At 39.8% G+C, this 15,344-nt stretch overlaps 1 protein-coding gene across 1 annotated transcript in view; it reads left to right on the top strand.

Annotated features, from left to right (window-relative positions):
- The first annotated feature begins 11,834 nt into the window (after positions 1–11,834).
- LOC107798038 (protein TIFY 10A-like) overlaps positions 11,835–15,344 on the top strand; it is a 202,404-nt gene continuing 198,894 nt past the window's right edge. Inside the window, exon 1 of the mRNA XM_075224312.1 lies at positions 11,835–11,859. The gene's annotated coding sequence lies outside the window, so the exon portion shown is untranslated. The remainder of the gene's footprint in view (positions 11,860–15,344) is intronic.

Below are 15,344 nucleotides of genomic sequence, written 5' to 3'. Positions count from 1 at the left end.
GTTGTCTCAAGGCCTGTCACCTCTCACCTTTTCCTTCCCTTGACTATAGACTCTGTAATACTGTCATTTTTTTTATCTACCGTTGTCATCAATGTATCACATCTTACTCATAATGCTTCCTTAACTCTCTTCTTATTTCCCTGCTAACATTTCTGTCTATTATTTTATTCTAAAAACTTCAACAAGACATTCTTCTACTTCTACCTCCCCTTGCTCCATCCACTGGCTCTTCGGGTTGCCTAACATTCTCTCTCTACTAGGGACGGGAGCCATACTAAGGTAATATTTATCCCTTCCAGGATTCTAGTACCTATCTTTGTAATTTTTTTTGAACACTCTAGTATTCATATCTAGTTGTACTATTCTAGAATGCATCATTTGAGTATATCACAAGGAGAATTATTACCACGTTTGTAATATCCTTCGAAAATGTCAGCTAACGCAAATAATCCATCCATCATTTTGGGATACTCAAACCCCAGTCGGGTCCTGATATTTCATCCTTCTCTTAAGCCATATTTGTTAGCTCCCATAGGGCATAACTTAGATCGGTGTGGCCAATTGAAAATACCTCTATTACTGTTGAAGGTAACTCATAATGCTTATATCTCTCTTCCTGAATGGTAAATAATGATAATCTTTACTAGTTGGGTACGTCGTACCCTCTTTCACCTTGCTTCTTTTACTGGTTGAAACTTGTATCTACCTCCTGAATCTCTCATTGCTTTTCACCATATTGGTAGATATTCTTGCCTAAAATGCCCCAACGTGGCAACAAGGAGTTATTTGATAAAACCAAATGGTGACTCTTTGGCATATGTAGCTAGGTGGCTTATTTAGGGGACTCTTTGGCAATAATCCATAAAATGTGGGGCCCACCACTTTGATAAAGAAATCTTCCTACATCACACTTATATTTGATAAGTAACGGATGGGAATGCCACCAAAAGAATTCATACAACCCATAAAATTCTATAAGCAGCGTGATAATTTGCAATAGCAACGTGATTGCTTCAACATTTCATACGAAGACTACTTAATATTATAGCAACGTAGGATTTGTGATTCTAATGGATTACGGTGAAATCTTTCTCAAGAATATCATACGGATGTTTTCCTGCTCCGATCATGTCGTCACGTGTTTTGTCGCAATTGTCGTGGGTTAGAGGGATTGTCCAGAGAACCGGCTCAGGTATGTTAAGGCTATCCCTTCTTTCTTTTTGGCATGATTCATATGATACAAATGAAATGAGCAAACATACAGCTTTCATAAATGACTCTATTCATAGAAGTACTAGGGGTGCCTATGTTCTTGATTCCCCATGTGAATTATTATTATATCTTCTGTTCATGGGTCTCAGAAAAATACGTAGTTGATAAAATTTATCCGAAGGCGTATTGATCTTATGACATACCGAGAAGTCTTATTAACATATTTCTTATGCATTTCATTCATTTATACATGTGCATTGACCCATGATCAGATGGCATTATATACACGTATATTATATATATATGGGATATGGGAAAAGATTATGGCGTTATATACGCACCACCACCTGATCAGCTGGTATACATTAATGATTTGCCCACAATGGCCAAGATAATATGATGGGATACCCTCAGAGGCTTGATGATGTTATGAATGCATATACCTATGCATGGTATGACAATTATACGCATATGCATGGCATTATAAATATGAGATGATTTACAGAACTATTCAGACTTACATGTTGAGTCTTTCACTCCATGTTTCTCTATGTCTTTTATTTACTGATTTTCATTTCTTACATACTCGGTACATTATTTGTACTGATGTCCCTTTTTCCTGGGGACGCTGCGTTTCATGCCTGCAGGTCCGATAGATAGGTTGAGAGTCCTCCAAGTAGGCTATCAGCTCAGCGGAAGGTGTTGGTGCGCTCCATTGCTCCGGAGTTGCTTATTTGGTCAGTATGATTAGGACATGTATTGATTAGTATGGCGGGGCTCTGTCCCGACCTTTATGGTGTTTATCTACTCTTAGAGGCTTGTAGACATATGTCGTGTACGTAAAAAATTGTATGGCCTTGTCGGCCTATGTTCAGTGTACGAGTGATCATTTTGGTATTATAGGCCCGTATGTCATATGTATAAGTTTGTATTACATGTTGGGTCATCCAATTTTGAGTGTTTACTCATGTTTTATTATACTTATCTCACGATAGCCTCTCCGGCTCATTTATCTATAATAGTATGATACAAAAGATACGTTACGTTGGTACTCGGTTAAGTAAGGTATCGAGTGCCCGTCGCTCCCCATCGGTTTGGGTCGTGACAACTATGACTAAAGATGGAACCTTGTTTAGAAGAATGTTCAATGGTCCATTAGCGATATGTCTGGGACCAAGAGACACCGAGTACGTTCTAAGGGAAGTTCACGAAGGCACTTGTGGAAATCACTCCGGTGCTGAATCATTGGTTCAAAAGGTAATCAGAGCCGTCTATTACTGGATCGACATGGAAAAAGATACAAAATAGTTTGTTCGAAAATGTGACGAATGCCAAAAACATGCGCCAATGATTCACCAACCCAGGGAACTGCTCTATTCGGTCTTGTCACCATGGCCATTTATGAATTGGGGAATGGACATCGCCGTCCCCCTTCCATTGGCACCAGGTAAAGCTCAATTCATTTTATTTATGACTGACTATTTTTCTAAATGGGTTGAAGCACAAGCCTTCAAGAAATTTAGGGAGAAGGAAGTCATCGACTTCATTTGGGATCACATCATATGTTGATTCGGGATGCCATCCGAAATTGTGTGTGATAACGGGAAACAGTTCGGCGGAAGCAAAGTGACCAAATTCCTCGAAGATCATAAGATTAAAAGAATCCTATCAACATCTTATCATCCTAGCGGGAACGGGCAAGCCGAATAACCAACAAAACCATCATCCAAAATTTTAAGAATAGGTTAATCGAGGCCAAAGGAAAGTGGAAGGAAATTCTACCCGAAGTCTTTTGGGCATATCGCACAACCTCGAAATCCAGTACCGGGGCTACCCCATTCTCATTAGTTTATGGCACCGAAGCTCTAATACCGGTCGAAGTCAGAGATCTGAGTATCCGGTTCCGATATGCAACAAAGGAATCAAATAACTAGGCTATGAATACGAGCCTAGAACTATTGGACGAAAGGCGTGAACCGCCCTTATCCGATTAACTGCTCAAAAGCAACGAATCGAGAGATACTACAATAGAAGAACTAATCTTCGATATTTTAATGTCACAGACTTAGTGCAAAGAAAAGTCACCCTCAACATCCGAAATCCTAATGAAGGAAAATTGAGCCCGAATTGGGAAGGACCGTACCAAATTCTCGAAGTCACCGAAAAAGGGTCTTACAAGCTCGGACCAATGAATGGGGAACAACTACCAAGCAATTGGAACATATCTTGCCTAAAATGGTACTACTGCTAAGGTACGCTATTTTTTCATTCCTTTTCTATTTTTAGATTAACACATGCAGGTGGTCGACAAAAAAAGACGACGGACTTTTTTGATAACGGCATGAAGTCCTTGGGTCTGAAAGTACGTGTTGCACTCTTTTTTCCTCTGACCGAGTTTTGTCCCAAATGGGTTTTTTTGGCAAGGTTTTTAACGAGGCAACGATGAATCGTGCTAACTTAGAATCAAGACCGATTACGAATCGACATTGGAGATCCATTCGACATTATCCGAGGTTCCTTTGCAATCAACCTCGAATACTGGGGGGTTACCCTCGGATATACGTTATCTTCGAATATCAACTCTAGAAAGGAAACTACTTTATAAAGGGAGGATCTCGATAAATAAGATTTATTATAAGGGTCAAACGGTCAAATCGAACCGTGCCCATATATATTGCTCGAACCCTGTTTCGATCGAGAATAAAGAGAAATATGTTCCTTACAAACATCTTATGCTTTAAAATTAGCAGAATTTCTTTTATCTTCCTTCTTTGCAAAGAGCTTCGTACTTCTGAATATAAACAAGCCCTAGGGCAATACTTAACCGGAATACGAATGATCTCTCTGCCATCCGACTCAAATAGCCCAAGTCATCGGGCCTCGGGAGCAAAAGACCTAATAGGCAATGCCCCGATTTCTAAAAGTCACAGCCACCCCACTCGGGAACTACTATCTCGGGCAAGCCCAGATAAAACGGGAAAACAAGCCCAATGGTTAACTCCCGAACTAAAAGGCTATGACCAATGTAACACGGCTCGGAGACGTCCGAAATCCGTAACAAATATAGGCCTTCAAAAAAGAAAAAATTCTTTCACAACCGGTTCTAAAAAGCTACCCTCGGCAAAATCTCACACTTAAGATGTTTTTCGGGAAAAACTTTGATAAACATCAAACCCCGATAATGCCTAAACCCAAAAATAAAATAAAGGCAAGGTTTGTTCGAACCCCAGAACACAACCTTATTTTATGCTAAGGCATATTCGACCTTTGTAAATACAAAAAAGCAAAGGAAAAATACGAGAGCCGAAATGGCAATAAAGGCCTTATATTTATATACAAAAGTTTTTACAAAGGCCAAATCGGCCTAAATTTATAATGACCAAAAAACGGCCTCAAAAAAGAAAAAGTAAAATGTCCTAAGAGGTTTGGTCTTCATCGGGGGTCGCATCTCCGTCCTCAGAATCTTCTCCGTCTTCGGATTCGCTCGAACTCTCGGAGTCTTCCTCAGGGAAGGCTAGCTTCCGGTCCATGGCTTCCTCTACTTTGGCCTTTTCAATCTCAGCCATGATATCGAAGCCCTGGGCCTGAACCCTTTAGAGGGCTTCCCTTCGAGCATGTCACTTTGCATGTTCGACCATGCCCTTGGCCTGATTGACTTCAACATCGACCCTAAACTGGGCCACTTTAGCATCAGCTCTTTTGTTAGCCTCGGCCGCCTCGGATCTGACCACTTCGAGTACATCGACCAAGCTTGCCTTATTAGAAACAGCCAAATCCAATCGATGTTGAAGCTCCTTGATCTTCTTGACCTGCACCGAGGTTGTTTCTTTCACAGTTTGGAGCTGGGTCTCGGCCGACTCCAGTTGAGCTTGGACGATTTCCTTTTTCGAGGCTAGAATATCCATGTTCTTTTTAAATTCTTCAGCCTCGGCCTGTATCGCATCCACCTGCATTTGGAGACATTCGATTTGTTTGAACCTCTGTCGGGCCTGCAGAATCGGATCATTAGTAGTTATCTCCAATTCATCTTCACTATCGTGAAGTATTCGAAATACCTTCTCAGCCATCTTGGCATGCTCATCCCGAGCCGTTGCCAAATCTGCCCGAAGCTTCTCACTAATGTAACGACCCAGCCGGTCGTTTTGAGAATTACAACCCCATTTTCCCCCTTTTGCTGCTCAATTTATTTATGACTTATCGGGTTAGCTGGTTCGGATCCGGAAGAATTTCGGAGTAAAATGAGACACTTAATCTCATAATTGAAAACTTAAGTTGGAAAAGTTGACCGGATATTCACTTATATGTAAACGACCCCGAAATTGAATTCGGATGATTCCAATAGCTCCGTTTGGTGATTTTGATCTTAGGAGCGTGTCCGAAAAATTATTTGGAGGTCCGTAGTAGCATTAGGCTTGAAATGGCGAAAGTTAAATTTTTGAAAAGTTTGACCGGGGAGTTGACTTTTTGATATCGGGGTCGAAATCCGATTCTAAAAAATTTAATAGGTCTGTTATGTCATTTATGACTTGTTTGTAAAATTTGAGGTAAATCGGATGTGATTTGATAGGTTTCAGCGTTGTTTGTGGAAACTTGAAATTTCAAAGTTCATTAGGCTTGAATTGGGGTATGATTCATGTTTTTAGTGTTGTTGGATGTGATTTGAAGGCTCGACTATGTTCGTATCATGTTTTAGGACTTGTTAGTATGTTTGGTTGAGGTCCCGAGGGCTCGGGTGAGTTCCGGGGGATTAACGGATCATTTTTGGCCTTGGTGAGATTGTTGATATCTGCTGCTGCCTTCTTCTGGTTTCCTTATACGCGATCGCATAGGTCCATCCGCGATCGCGTAAGCTTAATTGGGGAAGGGCTATTTTTGTTCTATGCGATCGCATGGGGAGAATCGCGATCGCGTATCTGGGAAGAGAGAACGCATCGCGAACGCGTGGGAAAATCCGCATTTGCGAAGAGGAGGTGAGGCAGCTGGGGTTCACGAGCATTGTTTTATACGAACGCGTGGGCTGTCCGCAATCGCGTAGGCCTGGGAAGCTCGTGCTTCGCGTTCGCGTGTGTTATGATGCAGTCGCGTAGAGAAGTTTTGGGGGTAGTGTATTTTGGTCTCCGCGATCGCATAACCTTGTACGCGATCGCATAGGGTTATTTTGGCAGTGGAGATGTTGTGCTTCGCAATCGCGGGATTTGGTCCGTGGTCGCATAGAAGAAATGACTGGGTAGAGAGTTTAAGTTCTGAAAATGGGACTTCGTCCCATTTTTCATTTTTGACGGATTGGAGCTCGGGAAGAGGCGATTTTTGGGAGATTTTTAGAGAAAACAACGGGGTAAGTGTTCTTAACTCAATATTGGTTAAATTACCCGAATCCATGGTTGTTTTTAATATTTAATTGGTGAATTAAGTTGAAATGTTTTGAAAACCCTCTTGGTTTAATTTGGAGATTTGAGGGTCGAGTTTATGTCAGATTTGAGTAAAATTTGTATGGTTGGACTCGTGGTTGAATGAGCGTTCATATTTTGTAACTTTTGTCGGGTTCCAAGAGGTGGGCCCCACGGGCAATTTTTGAGTGTAATTTCAGATTTTGTGGAAAAATTTATATTTTTATATAGAATAAATTCCTATAATTTGGGTTGACTGAATCAAATTAATTGTGACTAGATTTGAGCCGTTCGGAAGTTGTTACGCGCAGAATGGAATTTCTGGAGCATTGTTTAGCGTGCTCGACATTGGATTCGGCTTGTTCGAGGTAAGTAACTCTTCTAACCTTAGAGTTGAGGGTATGAACCCTGAATATATGTATTATGTGAATTGTTGGGAGGTGATGCACATGCTAGGTGACGGGCGTGTGGGCGTGCACTATAGAAATTGTGACATAATTGTTTCTGTGGAATTTTGTAGTTAAATAATCTTGGCATTTTCCATGCGGTTTTATGTGTTACAGAAATCGAGCTGAAAAGCATATTAAAAATCATGTTGAGGCTATGTGCCAGTATTATTGGGACCCACAGAGGTCATATTGCTGTGAATTATTTGTTTTAAATTTGAAAATTCATACTCAGTCATATTCATGTCATTACATATCATATCTCAGTCTCTGTTGTTATTTATTGATACATCATATCATTATTTTTGGGCTATTTTCATGACATTGTGAGCCCATGGGAGAGAGACTGGAGAGATTGATGACTGAGTGAGGCCGAGGGCCTGATTGTGAGGATTATTATGTGGATCGGGGCTGCCCGCCTGCAGCAGGCCTTATAGGCTTTATTATAGCACGTGAGTTATCCGTGAGGATACAGATATTATTATAGCACGTGAGTTTTTCGTGCAACACGTGAGTTGGCCGTGCGGATCCAGATATTATTATAGCACGTGAGTTGGCCGTGCGAATCCTTATATTATACTATAGCACGTGAGTTGGCCGTGCGGATCCTTATATTATACTATAGCACGTGAGTTGGCCGTGCAGATCCTTATATTATACTATAGCACGTGAGTTGGTTGTGCAGCACGTGAGTTGGCTGTGCACATCCTTATATTATACTATAGCACGTGAGTTGGCCGTGCGGATCCAGATATTTATATCATGGCACGTGAGTTGCCCGTGCAGATTATAGCGCCTGGACTGTAGGATCCCCTCCGGAGTTTGTACACACCCCTAGTGAGCGCAGGTACCTACTGAGTGTGAGTGTCGAGTGCGTGTGCTGAGTGACTGGGAGGATTGAGTGAAATGATACTCTGAGAGTATGCATGTGATTTTATCACTGAGTTGCATCGCATTGACATGCACACATGACATACATGCATAGAGATGTATTTTCCTCATGCTGTACAGTATCACATCATTCATGATTTCTCACACATATTGACAGATGAGCATAGTGATGCATTGGTTTTACACGGGTTATTTGGAAAGAAAATGAAACATCTCATTTATTAGTGAAAGGATTTTTGGGAAAATTATTGTTTTCAAACTTATTCATATTTTTGGCAACTTCGGTAAACGATTTGGGTTTTCACTGATGTACTTGAAAAGAAGAACTATTATTTTTGAAATCATGATTTAGCTGAGCATTTTTATCTCTGAGTTACTTCTAGTATTATTTGCTCTACGTTGTTATGGACTGTTGTGGATTATTGGTTTTGGACCCGACCTTGGTAAAAGCTCGTCACTGCTTTCAACCTAAGGTTAGGTTTGTTACTTACTTAGTACATGGGGTCGGTTGTAGATACTACACTCCTGCACCTTGCGTGCAGATGTTGGCTGCTGATGTTGCTGTGTTCGATGGGAGCGGGATCTGAAGATGTACCTGCGTTCAGGTTGTAGCTACCTCTTATTCATGGTAGCCTTAGATTTATAACAATCTGTTCATGTATATTTCGAACAGATGATGTATTATTTCATACCAGTTTTGTAAATTCTATTCTTAGAAGCTCATGATTTGTACTACCAGTTCTTGGGGGAAAGTATTGACTTTAGATATTTTCTTTTAATTAATTGCCTTATTAATTTTATTAGAATTGGATAGTTGGTAACTGCTTACCTAGCGAGTTGGGTTAGGTGCCCTGACGACTAGTTGGATTTTGGGTCATGACAACTAAAAAGTTTGTAGGTGTCACTCTTCTCAGTGAGGTTCCGAACCTCGACCTCATGCTCCTCCCGAATTCGGAGGAAAGCCTCGTGATGCAACAACGAAGCCTGTAAATAAGGAAGCAGGTGTTAGAATTATCTACAACTCTAAGTATAAAAGAAACTATAGAGATACCCTCAAAGTTACCCGATTCAGAGCATGTTGGGCCTCGTTGAAAAGGCAAGCGGCTCCTACCGCGTTCATCACGGCTTGATCCTCTTCGGTAACCAAGGACCTAAGGTAACTAGCAATCCCCACGGGGGAGAGAAAACTCGGGCATCCTCCGAGACGGAGAGCACTATTTTCCGCCTACGATCGGGATTAACACTCGGGGCTGGGATCCACCCGACCATGATGCTTTCTTCGGTACCAATAATCTACCGAACCCGATAATATCCTCCGAGGCAGTGGACTCGAGCCCATCCAGAAAGCCATGGATATCAGTCGACCCATGAATACCCTCATAAGATCGACTTTCCAACATGTTAGCCTCACGGATCATAGAATCCAAAATCTGAGGGGATCCAGTAATGTCAACTATCCCGAGCTCGTCTCTCAAGATATATTCTACTGCCCGAGAAGTCTTGCCTCCGGTCTATCCTTCGACTTCCTCAATTTTTCCTTGTTCAGGAATTATGGCCAGAGCTCCCTTATCAACCTCCGCCGATTCGGAGGATTGTTGTATCACAATATTAGCCCGCACACATGCTACTTCCTCTTCTCCTTCTTCGGGCTCATTCCTTAATCGGCGGATCAAGTCCGGAGGCATAATACCGGAGCCCCCCTAGGCTTGTGAGATTTCTTCGTCGTTTTTTCTTTTCCAAGACCGGGGAACTTGGGGCCCCTTTTCCCTTCTTCTCTTTGACCTGTTTCGGAGCAGGGACTTCTTCATCACCAAATGGGGGCCTCATGGTAACATCCTTCCCAAGGCCTACAAAGGAAAAAAGAGGAGTAAGCAAGAGAAGAGGATAAAATGATAACCGTTCTAAGAAGGAAACTTACCATGACTGCGGGCCTCCCATCGACCCTTTGATAGTTCCATCCAAGCACGCTCGGAGTACAGTCTCTGCAGCACCAGACCTTCAACCCATTGTTTAAGTTCTGAAATCGGTTCCGGCATCTGGGCAACAACTGTAACAAACATAGAAAAAGTAGATAAAGAAAATGAAAAGCAAAGCCACAAAATTAAAACGTTCAAAGGGGAATACTACTCACGATTCATATTCCATTTCTCAGGAAACGACATGTCATCTGCGGGGATCAGGTCCGAAGTTCTGACTCAAACAAATTTGCCCATCCAACCTCAGTCACGAGTCTCGTCTATGCTCGAGAATGGTGCTTTGGTGGCTCGGCGGGCAAGCTTGATTAGCCCTCCTTGATAGAGTCGGGGACTGTAAAGGCGCATAAGGTGATCGAGGGTGAAATGACACCCCTCGATTTTGCTCGAGAAGAATCGGAGGAGAATCACTATTCTCCAAAAAGAAGGATGGATCTGGCCGAGGGTCACGTCGTACCTCTTGCAAAAGGCGACGATGACGGGGTCTAAGGGACCCAACTTGAAGGGATAAGTATAAACACTCAAGCTTAAGAACCCCTCCACGTGGGTAATAATCGATTCTTCAGGCGATGGGACTACCACGTGCCTTTTGCCCCAGTTGCATTTCTTTTTTACTTTGTTGAGGATTTTCTCGGTGATTGTACACTGATACCTCGAGATCGTCTCACATCGGCCCGGTACCGAAGAAGCTTTTTCGACCTTAAAGTCGATGATGGTTGAGCACCCTACCGGAACGAATTCCTCAGGATGAGGCTCCACCGCATCCTCACCACCGGCGGGTCTTGATGAAGAAGCGGCTTTTTGCGGCACTATTTTGGAGGTTTTTGCCATTGATAAACAAAGGAAAAAAGAATTGGGGTTGTATGCAATGTGAAAGTTATGAAGCAAAGGGATTTTCTGAAGAAGATGCAAGAGTAGAGAAGAAGCTTTGAGTGAAAAGGTTTGAATGAGTATGAAAGTTTGAATACTTATAGCTTGGTAATGACGGTTCAGAACTGGTAGTGGCCGACCAATGATTGACAGGCATTTAATGCCTTGATAACTGGACCGACGGGACGTTTGTCACATATGTCATAATCGGGCTCGTCTTTGACGTCATTACCCATCTAGTCGGAGTTCGGAAATTCATATCGTTTCTCGATATCTTCTTTCCGAGAAATGAGGGAACTATCTGTATACGGTCAAAACCGAGTTTGCCCGTCATATAAATAATCGAGATTGGAACATGATAGACCAAGGTTCAACTTCGTATAATATGGAGCCATGATGCGAAGTTAGGTTGCCGAGCTCGAGACTCAGAGACCGATCAAGATATAGACCGGTCAAGATCGAGATCGGCCAAAATCGAGATCGAGCAAAATAGAGATTGGTCAAGATCGAGATCGAGCAAAATAGGGACCGATCGAGGCCGAGATCGGCCAAGATCGAGGAAAGCTTATCGAGCCAAAAACAGAAAGCTGGAATATCCGCAATTGGGCAAGAATCTCGGCGAAAATCACGACGCATCTCAATGTGAGGTCAATTAATTAATCTATCATGGGATTCCTTGCTGTATTTAAAAAATTACATTAAGAGTAGGACTTCCCCACTATATAAAGGGGGGTCTGGTCATTTGTAAGGGGCATTCAGATTCATAGAATACAAAACAATATATTCCCTTCTGGTTTTGGTATTTAGTCACTTTGTTCTTGTATCCGTTATTCTCCATTCAGTTGGAGGGTGATCAAACTTGAGGGCCTAGACAAATTAATTCATTCGGTTTGCATTCATTTCTTTTATAGTTAATAGTGATATTCATTTATATATTTCCTCAATTTGTACTAAGTTATACTGCGTATCCTTAGAACCACGTATAAATTCAATTGTTATCCGTTTTTCGGGTAAACAATAAGAACACAAATTAAATATATTTTTTTTCTAAAAAAAAAAAAAGAAGAAGAAGAAGAAGAAGAATTGTAGAATTAAATTAACTAGAACTATAAATGGCTAAAATTCATACCCAATGATAAAAGACTTCTTCTTTTGCCATAATACCGCATTTCAGCAAGACTTTGTAGAATTAAATTAACTAGAATTATAAATGGCTAAAATTCATACCCAATGATAAAAGAAAAAAATCAACCATAAAATATATTTTTGCAATTAAGATTCTTTTATACCCCTTTTTGAACAATTGGGATGTTTACAGAATACAAAAAAAGTGCACAAAAGCGTGTGGTAAGGGACAACAATAAATGGCCAAGTTTAATAATCTAAGTTCAACTTATTCGATTATAAGCATTATATTTTTTGTGGTCCGCACGATCGTTTAAACTTTAAACTAGTTGGAAATCCCCCCACCCCACCACCCACCACCCCACCCCCAAAAAAAATAAAAAATTTAAGCATCAATACTAAATTTCGCTTAATTTTATACACTAAACTTATAAAGGTTTCTTAGTATTATACTTATCTCTACCATAAGAACGAATTGATATGATAAAATTAATAGCTCGGCCAGCTTCTAAAATCTAACTTATTTTGATAAACTAAAATCTAACTTATTTTGATAAACGTTTTTTCTTAGAAGTGTTAGTTCAAAAAAATACTTTTGGAGTAGAAGTAGTATGTGTTTGGCTAATTAATTGAAGAAGCACTTTTGAACAGTAATTAATATTTGGTCAAGCTTTTAAAAAGTGATTTTAAGTGTATTTTTCGAAGAAGTGCTTTCGGGGATAACATACTTTTTCTACTTCTCAAAAACTATTTATGCTTCTGCTCGAAAGCACTTATTTTTCTTCTAAAAGCTAACCCAAAAACTTTAACTTTAGAAAAAAGCACTTTCGGCCAAAAAAACAATCACTTTCGGCAAAAAAGAAGCTTGGCCGAATAAGCTATAAAGTTACTGCTATAACTCATATTTATTCTGTACATATCTTATTTGAATCTGTATACGATCAATTTATATTATACCTGTTAATCGGGCCGGGCTGACCCATTTACAATCCGGTTCATCCCGGGTCAGCCCACTACTGTAGCGTGAGGGGCGGGCTGGGACGGGTTGGGCGGGGAGCGGGTTTCAAACGAACAGTTTTTTGATATCGGTGCACCGGAACCCGTTAACGGGTTGTTAACGGGCTACATCCCGGTTCAGCCCGATTTTTAACGTTTTCTTTTTTTTCTTTTTTTCTTTTTTGACTGTTGCCAACGGTCAAATTCAAATATGACCGTTGGCCAACGGCTTTTTTTTTGCAGAAATGGCCATTTCGGCCTACCCTCTTAAGAAAATAGCCCCCACACCCCTAGTATTTGATAAATTACAATTTTCACCTTTTAAAAACTATAAATAGCCCCCCTTCTTCTTCATTTTTCCTCACAATTCACTCTCTTACTACTCTATTTCTCTCTTGATATTATTGATTATTGTTCTTAAATTCTCAATTACTTATTATTTTAAGTTTCATCAAATATTTAGTTTAGCCATTACAAAATTATTATTATCAAATATCAAGTATTCAAGTGAAGTGTGGTATCAACTATCAAGTATCGATCTATCAATTGGAAGTTTGGTTTTTGATATCAAATTTAGTGCGGCATCCGGAATCCCGGTACACTCGTTCTATATCTTTCTCTTTTTTGGTGTACATTTATTTTATTATTTATAATTATTAATTTAATTTACATAATGGATATATTTAGAGCAGCCAAAAAAGCGTGCACTAGTAGAGGTGGTAGTAAGAAAACTTTCAAAAGATCAAGAGGTGGTGCTTGTTCTTCTAGTAGCTTTACACATATTTCTGAAAGTTCACGTGAAAATTTAAATGTAGATTATGAGGGACTTCAAGAAAAATATGGTATAGATGATGATTTAGATGATAATTTAAATGATATTCCATTTCCATCGCTTGATAATCTTGAAACACCACCAGCTACACCTGGTAATGCTAGTCAAACTCAAAATATTAGGGGTGGAAGTCATGGTAATACAAGTAGGCCTCCCCTCCCTATTAAGAAAAATCGAAGATTAAGAAGTAAGTGTTGGAATTTTTTTGACAGACTAGAAGAAGATTAAAATGATGTAAGATGTAGAATTTGTAAGGATATTTATAAACATGAGACCGGTAAGGGAGGGGGAACGGGTCAACTTCGTAGGCACATGGTAGACAACCACACTCTTGATTGGGGAGTAGATGAGGAAGATGGACAACAAAAACTTAACCCGGGTACTGGAGGGTTAATGGGTAAATACGATATTAAGAAAGATCGGGAAGAATTACCTAAAATAATTATTTTAGGTTGTTTACCTTTTAGTTTTGTTGCTTCACCATATCTTGTTACTTATATTCAAAGAATTTATAACCCTTTGTTTAAAGGTATTCCTAGAAGTACTTGTAGAGCTGATATCTTTAGGCTTTTTTGACAATATCAGACATATATACGTTATTTGTTCGCCAGTCTTTCTTGTAGAATTTCTCTTACTTCTGATATTGGTCGTGCTGTAAATGGTAATGATTATTTGACTGTTACATGTCATTGGATATATGGTAATTTTTGTATGCAAAAATGTATTATTGCTTTTAAATATGATGAAGATCAAAGTCATACTGGTGCATTTATAAGTAATACTATCCATGAAGTTGCTATATTTTATAATCTTGCAGAAAAAGTTTTGTGTGTGTCATTTGATAATGCTTCTAACAACAATGCTGCTATTACAATATTAAAATTGCATCTACACCCACCACTTTCTGAAATATTTCATGTCATTGAAGATGTTGTAAAGTTTTTACAAAAATTTTATGTGGCTACACTTGAGTTTTCTGGAGCTTATTATCCTACTATTGCAAATGGTTTAGTTCATATTGCTGAAATTTCTCTTTTACTACATAATTTGAAGAAGAAAGAAAGATATACTTCTATTGTTGAATCTATGCTAGATAAGTTTAAAAAATATTTACCCAATTCCCCAATTTACCTAATTGGTGTTATTTTAAACCCTTCTATTAAAATGGTCACTTATCGCCAATTAATCATTGCTTTATATTCTTATATGGATATTGGACCAACTAAAACTCCTGATATTGACACTTGTATTTCTGATCTACACAAACATTTAGAAACATTATATAATTATTATGCTAACATTGTTTATGCTTCTTCTGCTGTAGATGCAAATATTCCTTCAAGTTCAGTTTCAACATCTGGGAGCAGTGCTTTGGATGATAATGATGGTGTTGAAGATTATTTGATTTGGTCTACAATAGGGGGCATCAACAAACCAGTAGCAGGAATATTGATGAACTTCAATTCTACTTGCAAAAGTCAGTAGAGCCCCGCACAAAGGAATTTCTACCACTGGGTTGGTGGAGGAGCAACTCAAATCAATTTCCTATTCTTTCGGCCATGGCTCGAGACGTGCTAAATGTGCCGATTTCAACAGTCGCATCAGATAGCGT

Source organism: Nicotiana tabacum, chromosome 2, assembly GCF_000715075.1.
Source record: "Nicotiana tabacum cultivar K326 chromosome 2, ASM71507v2, whole genome shotgun sequence".
NCBI lineage: Eukaryota > Viridiplantae > Streptophyta > Magnoliopsida > Solanales > Solanaceae > Nicotiana > Nicotiana tabacum.
The sequence above is the reverse complement of the archived record's forward strand: the minus strand, read 5'-3'. Positions and strand labels throughout refer to the sequence as shown.